The sequence below is a fragment of the Myxocyprinus asiaticus genome, chromosome 50 (genome assembly GCF_019703515.2).
Source record: "Myxocyprinus asiaticus isolate MX2 ecotype Aquarium Trade chromosome 50, UBuf_Myxa_2, whole genome shotgun sequence".
Classification (NCBI taxonomy): domain Eukaryota; kingdom Metazoa; phylum Chordata; class Actinopteri; order Cypriniformes; family Catostomidae; genus Myxocyprinus; species Myxocyprinus asiaticus.
The window spans coordinates 6448435-6462311 of NC_059393.1; the positions used below are offsets into that span (position 1 = coordinate 6448435).

General features: G+C 41.8%; 1 protein-coding gene across 3 annotated transcripts in view; it reads left to right on the forward strand.

Annotated features, from left to right (window-relative positions):
- LOC127438682 (metabotropic glutamate receptor 7-like) overlaps positions 1-13877 on the forward strand; it is a 369836-nt gene that overhangs the window by 191509 nt on the left and 164450 nt on the right. The window lies entirely within an intron of this gene.

Below are 13877 nucleotides of genomic sequence, written 5' to 3' on the forward strand. Positions count from 1 at the left end.
AAGGGAGTGCAACAGTGTCAGAAAAACTGCCGAGCTGTTTCATTTGGTACATCGAGAGAGATGTGAACTCAGCCAGAGGCCTGGACCCAGACTGACCCAACTGGCAAGCCTTCCCACCTTGTCCTTGAATGAATGTGACCATGCCATGGGGTGCAACTCAGTGCCAGATTAATAAATAAAAGGCCCTTTGGTGTGACATTTTATGGTCAGCAGAGTAATGATACAAAGAGGACAGTGGATGGATGGGACATGCATGGTGCAGATGAGATATGGCTTCTGTACCGAGAAAAACGCACAGAGGTGGTGGACTTTCCTGGCAAAAAAACAGATGTTGTTGAAACCAGAGCAGAATTAAAGAAATATTTTATCTCATGCATTTAAAGATGCCATATTTGATTTTCTCAGAAATGTCACTCTCAATACAAACACCTGCTTTCAACATGCCTGATTTTTAACAAGTTATTTTGTGTGTACCGGAAAATGCTATCCTTGATAATGTCATATTTACATCTTCACTCCTCCCACCAGTTAATCTGACTTTTGTGATGCAATTCTGCAAATCTAAATCATGTCACATGCTGAAATGCATTTTCCAGGTATCAACAGGGTTAAGATAGCATCTCTCTGCTTGCGGTTTCTCGCGCTGTTTGCCATTTGCTGATAAGTGTTTTGAGTGGTGCTTCACCGGGTCGTGCAATTGCCCCTGCATTTCATAGCGCTGATGGAACAATTTGAAAGGCACTCGTCAAGGAAGGCATCATACTTTAAGCTTTATTGTGCTCTTTGAAAAAGACCTGTGAAAATAATGGAGTGAAGTGTTGTCAGAGAGATTGTGTCTTCCCGCAGGCACCCACTGCAAGCAAAACTCTGTCTTTTCAGTTTACCTTTCCTTTTTGAAGTGAAACAATGTTGTTTTTGTGGATAGATGCAAAGCTGCAAGCAATGCAGATGGTCCACTTTGATCTAAAAGGCAAAAAAGTGTATGAGAGTGCTGGTGCACAGCTACAAAACCTGCTGTGTTGTGTCTCATGCAGCTATACCACATGGAACATTGAACATGCCGCCTAAAGTAATCCATGATTTAACCCTCATGTTCTGTTGAAATTGACTTCCTGGTTATTTGTGAATAAAGAGACACCTATGATCTGCATTGGTGGATCTCAACCAGGGGGACTCGGCAAACTTTTAAGGGGGGGCGCAAGATGGCTAAAAATGATTTAAAATGTGCTAAAAATGCTAAACAATTTAGACAGTCTACAACATGCAAATTGACATATTATTTATCATTCAAAATGCACTGCTGAGCTCTCAGATTTGCAAGTTTTATACCAAACTCGCAGAATTGTACTAACACTAATTTTGTCTTGCATGGTCTTGCCTATGGTGCAATCTTGGCATAGAAAATATAATTTTTTTATAACTGTATAATTATTTAATTCAATTAACTGTGAATTATTCAATTCACAGTTAATTGTTTTTACTTTTGGAGTAAAAAAAATTTATTACTTTAATTATTTTGCTTAAGTATTTATTTTAATCTATTGACTCTCCTAATTTCCAGGGTGTTCTGGGTGGTTGCTAGGGAGTTGCTATGTGGTTGCTAAAGTGTTATGAGTGGTTTTAGTGTGTTGCTTTGCATTTGCTAGGGTATTCTGGGTGGGGATTCTTTTATGGGTTGCTATGGGCTAGGCTGTTCTGAGTGTTTTGAATGCATTGCTATGCAGTTTACAGAGTGTTCTGGATGGTTGCTAAGTGGTTGGTAAAGTGTCTTGAGTGGTTTTTAGTGTGTTCATATGCTTTTGTTAGGTGGTTCTTTTTTTTTTTTTTTTTTTTTTTGGTTATGTGCTAAGGTGTTTTGAGTGGTTTTAGTGTGTTGCTTTGTATTATATAGTGTGTTCAGTGTGTTTTTAATGTGCTGCTATGTGGTTTCCAGGATATTCTTGGTGGTTGTTAGGGCATTGCTAGGAGGTTGCTAATATGTTCTGGGTAGTTGCTTACTGTTCCAAGTCATGAGATCCAACTCCAAGTGTCTATATTGTTCTGGTGTCTAGATATGGCTAATATCCCTCCCTTCAATGCAAGTCTATAGCCCTATTCGGACAGCGATTATTTTACATATGGACGTGAGGTAATTTCTGCATTTACAGGGGGTAGTCAGTGATTTTATTGCTATCCGAATCTGAAATGTCTGTGTTTTTCTCCCACCTCCAGCTGAATTACTTACTGTTTTTTATTTTGATAGATAAAACATAAGAAAACCATTTTAACCATAGCTCCTCAAATTTCATTTTAACTATCTTTACTGTCCTTGATATGTCTCTCCTTGTGTGCGCTTAGGAGAGAGCACGCAACTGAAGTGATGCGGGTGACGAAACATGCGTACCCCCATTGACTGATTTATTTGGCTTGCGTTGATAAACAGTCTTGTCCCTACAGTTTCTAGATTTGTTTAATTGCTCTTTGCAAGAATTTTGGCTTGTGCCATATGTGAAATGTACACTGTGAACATCCACAGCGCTTTGCAGCATGGTTCCTTCATGCTATAAAAATCTTTTATAAATTCAATTTAGCGTAATTCCAAACATATTTAAACGCAAATACAGAGGACACAGTTTGTGGATTGATGAATTTTCGATATAACAAGCATAACTGTAATCATGTGATTGACAAATAGTCTCGCTCGTCCCCCGTGATTTGATTTACCTTTACAGACATCACCCTGAGAAACAATTGCCATCCGAATAGGGCTTATGTGATGTTTTTTCCTTTTTTTTTTTTACCTTGCCCATGGTAATAGCAGTTTACTCACTGTCCCCACTAGATCACACATTTAAAAGATTCCCTAAGCCAAAGAATGAGCAATTGTAACAGGGATGCTTGTCTTAGCAACTACCACTAACAAAACAAATCTAAATTGATAACTGCAAACGAGTGTTAGTCATGTTTTATGTGTGTGGTATCTGTGACCCCTAAAATAGAAGTTGCATGTTATTTTGAAATCTGGTTTATAACCCATTCTCCTAAAATGAGGAAAAATCAAAAAGTGAGACTTGTGGTCTCTCAAAAATCTGTGTATAATTTGTTCATTTTAGGAATTCAAAATCAGGAAAAACAAGAAACGACTTATTTCATTATTCATTTACAAAACCAATATAAAAAAAAAAAAAAAAAAAAAATAATGACTTGTTTTTCGTAATTTCGATTTAATTCTCAAGTTAACAGTAGGAAATTAGAAAATAGCCATGGGACACTGTGCATTTTGATTATTTGATTTCACTAATATATGGCTTGAATATTTGATTCGCACACATGAGTAGACCTGAAACGCCCTTTCTTCTGATTGGTCAACCTGCACCATCGTCTTCCTCAATGCTATGAGACTGAATAAAAGTTTTCTGCTGTTTAATTGTTCAGATAGTCTCAGTTAATATTAAATTCTTTACCATTTATTCTCCAAAACTTGCCACGTTTATTGCAGCTGAGCTATCTCTCTCATCAAATAGTCAGACACAGTGCCTACACAACTGTAAAATGTTTACTGAATGCAGACAGGATTTCGTCTTCATGCAGTTCAGCATTAGGACAATCATTGCCATGTAAAGCAATTGATAAGAGCGATACACATAAACACACACATTATTAAGATGTTTATTAAGATTAATCCCTCGCTCTGCATGTCAAATGCCTTTTCACAGTTGTCCTTCTTCATGCCACACAACTTGTTTTATTCATTTATAAGTGGTACCATGCAGTGCAGCTGATCAGTTGGGCACTGGTGGTCCACACTGCACTGGACAATCGGCTGAAGTTGGCTATGGCATTCCCAGTTAGGGTGACCAGACGTCACTTTAAAACCAGGGACAGTCCCCATTTTACAAGTCATTTACCGCATCACGGTGGACTTACAGTCGGGACACCTTCTGTCCTAATAATTAGTCTAAGGCAGCTATAGTTTGATTGGTTTAAATAAGCGTTTTAAATTGACATCAGCGTTTCATGCGTTTTTGGAATGAGAAATCATCAACGAGTATTGAAAGAATCTGTTTATTTTCATTTTTACATACTGCAGTGCAATGAACAAAGCAAGATGTGGTTCAGGGAATATACAGTAGGATGCATCCAAGACAGATGAGCATTCATGCCAGTGAACTATAACAGCTATAACAGTAAATAACAAATTATAAATAATAATAATAATAATAATAATAATAATAACAAATAAATTGGAAGATATTATTACATTTAATGTTTAATAAGACTTAAATATATAAGTATTTGATATAAATATTTACATGGAAGCAAATAGTTCTAATTTCAAGCTCGGATCATTCCGACATCCATGTTTTTGAATGGGAATATGGGTCGCCTTTACCTACTGTGTCGTATACGCGGCTGTTTTGTGAGCCTTTCATTATCGGACGAATGTGAAGGCTATGTGTATATGCTGATTTTAAATTCAGTGGTCGAGCTTTTGAGAGACGAGCATTCATGAACTCCTTTAGCATAATTTCCATGATGAGCAAGTCCCTCACACCTAAGCTCCCAGTGTGGGTTAAAGTTAGATTTAGGTTCGATATTTTTTTGAGATTCAGTTTCTCCTACCTGCGCTCTCTGCCGGCAGCAAGTTTGCAAATATTTTGCAAACTTGGCTTGATGATTTGGCATATAAATGCTATATAACTATAATATACAGACATAAAACACTGCACTCAGAACTGTCAGTTGGTGTGGCTGCAGAATTATGACTGAAAATGCTCCGATGCGCTTTCATTGCTTAGTGTACTTAAGGGACCAACTGAAAATTCCACTCACTATTAAACACAGGCGGTATCCATTTACTCATTTAGTTGACGTGCAAGTTAAACCTGAAACATTAAAAGTACACTTTTGCATTCCAAATGTTGTAGTAGGTTGCCAGTTAAAAAACTGAGCTACTACAAGTGAAATTTTTACAGTAAGTCCAATAATATGAATACAGTATTTGGTTATTTAAAATAAATAAATAAATACATAATTCACCAAAATGTTATTTTCACATTCCAAAGGTTGTAATAAGATCCCAGTGGATAGACTGACATACTACAGATGAGATGTTTACAGTAAGTCTAATAATGAGTACAGTATTACATTATTAAAAAAACAACAACAAACAAAAAAAAAACTAAAATTCACCAAAATGTTATTTCACATTCCAAAGGTTGTAGTAAGTTCCCAGTAGATAGACTGATTTACGACAGGTGAGCTTATTACAGTAATCCAATAATATGTGTACCATATTAGGTTATTTTAGGATAAACATCATAAAAATTCCTGAAAATCTTATTTTCACATTCCAAAGATTATAGTAACTTCCCAGCGGATAGACTGACTAACTGTAGTAAGTCAGTCTATTTACTGGGAATTTACTACAACCTTTGGAATGTGAAAATACAATTTTGGTGAATTTCAATTAATTCATTTTTAAAATAATCTACCACTACTTTCTACTGCGTGTCCACACTTTGCGCATGCACAATGTATAGTCACCTTGCTAACCGGCCGTTGACCAAGTAGAAGTACATGCTAATGGAACCAACAGCAGGCAACGAAATGGATGCATCATTTGTGCTTTTCACCACCACCAGAACAGTCACATTGAGAGAGAAGGACATGACGGTGGAAAAGATTTCTAAAATATTTCAGGTAATATGGTTGTCGAACGTTGCTTAACGTTTACACAAAATAGTATGTTTCTTTCCCAAAGTTAACTAATGCTAGTTTGCTCGCATTAAGTTTTGAATGTGTGACATTGAGTGAACAGTTAAATAGTTAGCGACAGCTAGTTGCCAGCCGCATAGGTGTCAATCCATGAATTACTGATCTGTTGGAACTGTGCAAAGTAACAGGATGCGAACAGCCTCTCTCCCCCTCCCTTGACCCCTTAGGCCTGTAAAGCTAAAACAAATGCTGTCTAATACAACAGATCTGCTATACATTATTTTTACATTCATGAAGGTTCAGTAATGTTGAAAATTCAGTTTGTGTTGAAACTGTTTTAGAGAGGTGTTGATATGGTCATTTTTGAGGTTGCATTTAGTGGTGTTGTTGAACTGTATTGTGTTGTACTGACAGGTGTTTCTATTATTTGGTCCACCCCATTTATATCAGTTAGGCTCGGCTCAATGACAGAAACACCTTTTTGTATATGCAGTACAGTTCAATAGCACCACAAACTGCACTGTACTGGTTCACTCCCACTGAATTGTTGCTCAAAGTGCATCTTGCTTATGCCATACATAGGCTCAAGTACACCTGGAGGATGATTTTTGTAGTACTGTCTGACATCTGAATAACCACTGCTTCAGTTAAAAAAAGAAAAAAAAAAAAAAAAGAAAGAAAGATTCTGTTTATGTCTTCATTTGTTGCGTCTTGTATTGCACTTTCAGACCTGTAATATTTATTTCTTACACTGGCAGGATTCATAGAAGATCCCATTTTTGCAGCATGCTATGAAAGCTTGGTTGGATGCAGATCCTGCACTACTTTGTGGCTTCAGAATTCATCACTGTGTTCAAAGTGTCGAGCGGATGATTTTTCTACCAACATTCACAGGGTCACTGGCCTTTCCGAACTAGTGAATGTTGTCAGAGAACTGACACATGAAGAGTAAATGCTGCACTTGTTCTTGCCACCAATCCCTTTTCACATTGTTATGTGATGTGATTGATAAATGCTTTTGGTATTGAGGATTGATATTGATTTTATGTTGCATCATTGTTCTCAGTTCACATGGATTTATAAGAGTTAGAAAATGTGGCAAGATGTTTTTATTTACGTTGCATCGTTGTTCTCAGAACAGAGATTTTATAAGAGCTAGAAAATGTGGCAAGATGTTTTTTTACGTTGCGTCTCAGCTCACATAGATTTTATAAGAGCAAGAAAATGTGGCAAGATTTTGTTGTGACAGGCTTTTCTGTGGAACACCACACTGGTTTAAAATGTATTTGCTGCTGTCACTTTCATGTGGAGATTCACAAAGTTGGACTCACTTTGTTAACATTTTTGTGTCTGTTTCATCGTTAAGCACTTCCTGGTTTTCAGCATAATAAATATGTGTATTTTATTTTTTTACATTTTTTTTTTTTTACAAAATAGTCTGTGAATACTGTGTAATATGGATACAATGACAGTAAACAAAATGGAATGGCATTGTTTTTTATGGTAACAAGATAGAGAGTAGACATTATCCTGTACTCTTATATTAGTGAGTGCATAATGTTGAAGTCCATTGTTACAGTATGTCTCCTTAAACAAAACTTAAGATCTAACAAGTTCATACCCACACAGCTGAGGCTATCCTTCAATCCATGACAAGGCTCCTCGTGATCCAGTGTACATGAAATTAGGAATATCTCTTTGTTACATCAATGAGGCAGATCAAGGCCTCTTTGAATGGAGCATAGTTGTAATTGACAGCATTGTCAGAAACAGCTGAATGGTCAGGATAATACTGTGCAAAGTGCTGCTCTGCTCTCACTCTGTCTGCCTCAGACAGAAAAGGGTCACTTCCGAATGAAGATGTTCTGGTGAGGGATGATCCCATGTCCCTGTCATACATCTCAGCTGCTACTGTGGCATCTGGTAGAAGATCTGTTGTGATTTTTCTTAGTGTTCCAGTCCCTGCCAGGTGATATGGTATCCCTTTCCCTTTAACAACACAAAGCATGTTTTTTTTGTTATGTTCAATGGTAAAACACTTCTAGAACCTGTTACAGTGAATAACTTGTAAGGGATATTTAACATACCTGGGATTCTGTGAGCATTCAATGAATGCACAAATCTGTTTATTCCAATATGGCACATATGGCAAATCAGATTGGATGTGCAGAACCTTGTCAGGCTGTCCTCCATATCTATTGCTTCTTGATCTTGTAGCTGTACCAGGGGCTCCTTTAGTGGTTAATTTACCCGGTTGTTGATTTCTGGCCACATCCTTTCCACTGTGTGATTCTGTTAATAAAAAATTAAAAAAAATTAAAAAAATAAAATCTGGGTAGAAAGCTGTTAACATAGTGTGTCTCTATATTATTGATGGTTGGGAACTAGAGAAAAGACATTTATTAAATAAATTATTGCGATTGATGAAATTGACATGTTTTTTTATTTTTTTATTTTGTGGAGCAGCCGCATGCAAAATTCTTTACATAGGCTAGCCAAATCAAGCTGAGAATTGCATTTCTGAATAGCTTTTTATTTATTTATTTATTAATGTTTTGCATGAAAAATGTTTGTATTTTCTTTTATTTTTTTTTTTATTTCTAAATTGTTAACAGAAAGTGAGCAATATTTATTTATTTTTTTTCTGATTTGCTAAATCAGAATTTGATTCATTTAAATTCCTGATTTGCTATTTCAAACAAGGACAAATAATATATATATATTTTATTATTTTTTATTTTATAATGGGAGTAGTCTTAGAAAAAATTAAGTAAAAGACACTTTTCACAGTTATGTAATTGCAGCAGCTGTAATTGTAATCTCCATTATTTTTTTGATTTATTGTGCAGCTGAAAGTACAGGTACTTAGTTACTTTTCACCACTGATGTAATGTAGGCTGATGGCTTGCAGATGGCTAATATTACCCTTGTTGACTGAGTTTGGAGGTATGGCTCTCTTTGCTGGTTGTGTCTGTATTCTGACAGCCTCTCTTGCATGTACAGGCAGAGGTAAAACTCTTTGCCATGATCCACATGAAGTTGATCCCACATTCCATAAAGTGTTACTGCAGGTCTACATAAACAAGAAATGCTTAATTATTGGTATTATTACAATTAATTACATTTTCTTTCTAATAGAACATACAATACTGACCTGTACACCTCTTCATAGATGGCTAGATTGTTTTTTGCAGGCATAGTTGCATTTGCAACAATTTTCTTGCTGTGTCCATCTACAGCAATCACACGAGTCACTCCAAACATGACCAGTTTTTCATTTTGGTCCATGTGTAGCTTGTGTCCCGTATACTCCGCATTATGTGGGGTTGGGTTAAAGTTTTGGGTACCCTATGCAAGTGAGAAAATATAATAAATGAATAACTTTGGTCCGCATAGATGAAGTCTAGGCATTAGGTGTACATGTGCATGGCATACACATCCCTGACTCTTATAAACTCACATAAAAACATAAAACATAGGACTGCTTAATAACATTCTTAACGCCGTTCTTCATGGTAAGGGGCATGGGCTGCCCTCAGAACCCTTCCAATTCGGCATTCACCTGCACGTAATTACAGGTAGCCTGTCATCATTTTACGACCATAAGTTGATCCAGTCTGTTAAAACACACACACACACACACAAACACTTGTTTGTCTACAAGCAAATAGCAGGGATGTGCTATTGAGTGAGGGAGACAGAATGTTTTGAACTGGATTTAAAGTGTATAAGATATATATATTTTTATTTTAAGTCCAAAATTAATTTTTTGCTGCTTTAATAATTAATTTTGGGCCAAATGATAAGCACATGGAATGTATTCAATTATCAGAAAATACTAGATTCTTTACAACTTACACTGTAAAAGGGGTCAATTTTTTTAAATTATGAATCTACAGTACTTCTACAAGTTCTAACCTTAAAAATACTTTTGTTGTAACCATATGGATTAAGTCATAATAAATTGTTTTTAATTTTAAAAAGAACTTAAATTAGATGTTACCACAGAAGATTTTTTTAAACTAGCACAAGTAACGTCCTAGTTACTTGCGTAACCTCTGTTCCCTGATGGAGGAAACAAGACGTTGTGTTGATGTAGTGACACTAGGGGTCATTCTTGAGAGTCCGAGACACCTCTGGTCTTTGATAAAAGGCCAATGAAGATTGGCGAGTGGTATTTGCATGCCACTCCCATACGGAGTGTGGGAGTGGCATACTTTATACATATGGGTATAAAAGGAGCTGGTATGCAACCACTCATTCAGGTTTTATGCTGAGGAGCCGAGACAAGGTCTGGCCATTTCAGCGGGTAGTTCAGCATTGTGGCAGGAGGGACACAATGTCTTGTTCCCTCCATCAGGGAACAGAGGTTACGAAAGTAACCAGGACGTTCCCTATCTGTCACTCACTCGACGTTGTGTCAATGTAGTGACACTAGGGGTCCCTATACAAAATGCCGCAACTGGCTGAACTCTGTTACATGAACTGGCGCTGTGTGATGGGCAGACAACTGTGTGCCTCGTAGCCAGCACACCAGGCTGACACGTAACCTCCCCCAACATAGTTATGAGTGTCGAATGGCCCTTTGGGGACAAGTCAACTACCCAAAAGATAGAGACAGGCTAACCCAGTCGTAGCCTCTTTTCCACTCCCTAAAAAATAAGGGGAATTATCCGACTGGGCCGCCAGGTCTAGTCGGGGGGTGTTCCTCCCAAAGGGAGGACATCGCAGAGACCACACCTCGCCCAAAGAGAGGGGGGGATATTTAAGTGGAAAATACATCACATGGTCTTGCCGACCATGAAGAGAAAAAACGGGGGAGGAGTTACTACAAACATGGAGACTGTGGCAGAGGGGGCTCTGCCCAAGGAAGACGCAGTTTGCCAACAGAGAAACGAATTAGCGGAAGATATACATCGCATGGGGTTACCTTACAGGGAACCGCCACATGTGGAGCACCTACCCCAGAACAGGGCTTTTAGTTAGCATGTGTACTGGGCCAGCAGCGAGTCTCTCCGAAAACTCGACTGCCACAGGGCTCGGAGGAAGTCAACCAGGGAACATAGTTTGTGAACACTACTGGGAATTAATGGCACACGTCTTCAGCTCAGAGGAGGTGAAAGGCGCTATGTGCAAGCAATACACCTGGCTGGCTATCCCGAGCTTATCTGCTTTTATTGTGTGCCACTACCTGGGACGAAACCGGTTCTACCCGGAGGTAGTAGAACCTTGCACAGGTGTTGGGTGTTGCCCAGCCTGCTGCTCTGCAAATGTCTGTTAGAGAGGCACCCCTGGCCAGGGCCCAGGAGGCCGCTACACCCCTGGTAGAATGGGCTCATAGCCCTACCGGGGGTGGCATGTCCTGGGCATGTCCTGGGCGACATATGCCATAGTTATGGCGTCATTGAGCCAGTGGGCGATCCTCTGCTTGGAGACAGCGCTTCCTTTCCACTGTGCACCAAAGCAGACAAAGAGCTGCTCAGAGGTTCTAAAGCTCTGCGTGCGATCCAAATAGATGCGTAAAGTGCGCACCGGACACAGCAACGACAGGGCTGGGTCTGCCTCCTCCTGGGGCAGTGCTTGCAGGTTCACCACCTGGTTCCTAAAAGGGGTGGTGGGAACCTTGGGCACATAGCCCGGTCGGGGTCTCAGGATCACGTAAGAGTAACCCGGACCGAACTCCAGGCATGTTTCGCTGACAGAGAACGCTTGCATGTCACCTACCCTCTTGATGGAAGTGAGCGCAGTCAGGAGGGCAGTCTTCAAGGAGAGTGCCTTAAGCTCGGCTGACTGCAAAGGCTCAAAGGTGGCTCCCTGTAGACCCTGAAGAACTACAGAGAGGTCCAATGAGGGAACGAGGCGCGGTCTGGAAGAATTCAGCCTCCTGGCGCCTCTTAGAACCTGATGATCAGGTCGTGCTTCCCTAAGGACTTACCGTCGACTGCATCTTGGTGTGCTGCCTTGGCGGCAACGTACACCTTCAAGGTGGAAGGGGAAAGCCTCCCTTCCAACTACTCCTGCAGGAAGGAAAGCACTGATCCGACTGCACATCTCTGGGGGTCTTCGTGACGGGAAGAACACCACTTAGCGAACAGACGCCACTTAAAGGCATACAGGCACCTCGTAGAGGGGGCCCTAGACTGAGTGATCGTGACCGCTTAGGTCTTCCGCTTAGGTCTTCCGCTTATGTCTTCCGCGTCCCATCCAGGGGCCAGACGTGGAGATTCCAGAGGTCTGGGCACGGGTGCCAGAGGTTGCCCCGTCCCTGAGAAAGAAGGTCCTTCCTCAGGGGAATTCGCCAGGGGGGAGCTGTCGCGAGGAGCGTGAGGTCCAAGCACCACGTCTGGGTGGGCCAGTAGGGTGCTACCAGGATGACCTGCTCATCGTCCTCCCTGACCTTGCACAGGGTCTGTGCAAGCAGGCTCACTGGGGGAAACACATATTTGCGCAGGCCAGGGGGCCAGCTGTGTGCCAGTGTGTCTATGCCGAGGGGGGCCACGGTCAGGGCGTACCAGAGCGGGCAGTGGGGAGGATTCTTGGGAGGCGAACAGGTGCACCTGTGCCTGTTGAATTGACTCCAAATCAGCTGGACCACCTGAGGGTGGAGTCTCCACTCTCCCCTGAGGGTAACCTGTCGTGACAGCGCATCCGCTGTAGTGTTGAGGTTGCCCGGGATGTGAGTGGCTTGCAGCGACTTGAAGTGCTGCAGACTCCAGAGAAGGAGACGGTGGGTGAGTTGTGACATACAACGAGAGCACAGACCGCCTTGGTGGTTGATATATGCTACCGTTATCGTGTTGTCTGTCTGAACTAACACGTGCTTTCCCTGGATCAACGGCCGAAACCTCCACAGCGTGAGCAGAATTGCCAACAACTCGAGGCAGTTGATGTGCCAATGCAGTCACGGACCCGTCCAGAGGCCAGTGGCTGTGTGCCCATTGCAAACAGTGCCCCAGCCCGTTTTGGAGGCATCTGTCGCGACCACGACACACCTGGAGACCAGTTCTAGAGGAACGCCTGCCCGTAGAAATGAGTGGTCGGTCCAAGGGCTGAAAAGATGGTGACAGACCAGCGTGATGACCACGCGGTGTGTCCCGTGGCACCATGCCCATCTCGGGACTCGAGTCTGGAGCCAGTGCTGAAGCGGCCTCATATGCATCAACCCGAGCAGGGTGGCCACTGCCGAGGATGCCATATGCCCCAGGAGCCTCTGAAAAATGTTCAGTGGAACCACTGTTTTCTGTTTGAACACCTTCAAACAGGTCAGCACCAACTGGGCACTCTCGTTCGTAAGGTGCGCCGTCAAGGAGACTGAGTCCAACTCCAAACCAAGAAAAGAGATGCTCTGAACCGGGAGGAGCTTGCTCTTTTCCCAGTTGACCTGAAGCGCTAGTCAGCTGAGGTGTGAGAGCACCAGGTCCCTGTGTGTGCACAACATGTCTCGAGAATGAGCTAGGATTAGCCAGTCATTGATATAGTTGAGAATGCGAATGCCCACCTCCCTTAATGGGGCAAGGGCAGCCTCTGCGACCTTCGTAAAGACGCGAGGAGACAGGGACAGGCCGAAAGGGAGGACTTTGTACTGTTACGCCTGACTCTCGAACGCAAACCACAGGAAGGGTCTGTGTTGAGGAAGGATCGAGACGTGGAAGTACGTATCCTTCAGGTCTACCACCACGAACCAATCTTGATGCCGGATGCTTGCCAGAATGCGTTTTTGCGTCAGCATCTTGAACGGGAGTCTGTGTAAAGCCTAGTTCAGAACTCACAGGTCCAAGATTGGCCGCAACCCACCGCCTTTTTTTGGTACGATGAAGTGGGGGCTGTAAAATCCCTTCTTCATATCGGCTGGAGGGACAGGTTCTCTCGTGCCCTTCCGTAGGAGGGTAGTGATCTCCGCGCAAGGTAGCAGCGTTTTCGTCCTTCACCAAGGTGAAGTGGACACCGCTGAACCTGGGCGGACGCCTGGCAAAGTGAATCACATAGCCGAGTCAGACGGTCCGGACCAGCCATCGTGATGGATTGGAAAGCGCAAGCCACGCGTCCAAGTTCCGCGCAAGGGGGACCAAAGGGACAACGTCATCGGACGTACCGGCTGGTGGGGCCTCACGTCGTGGCCGTGCTGAGTCTAAGGACATCGAAGCACTTACCTGGCTCCTTGTGACCACCCCCGGAACAGC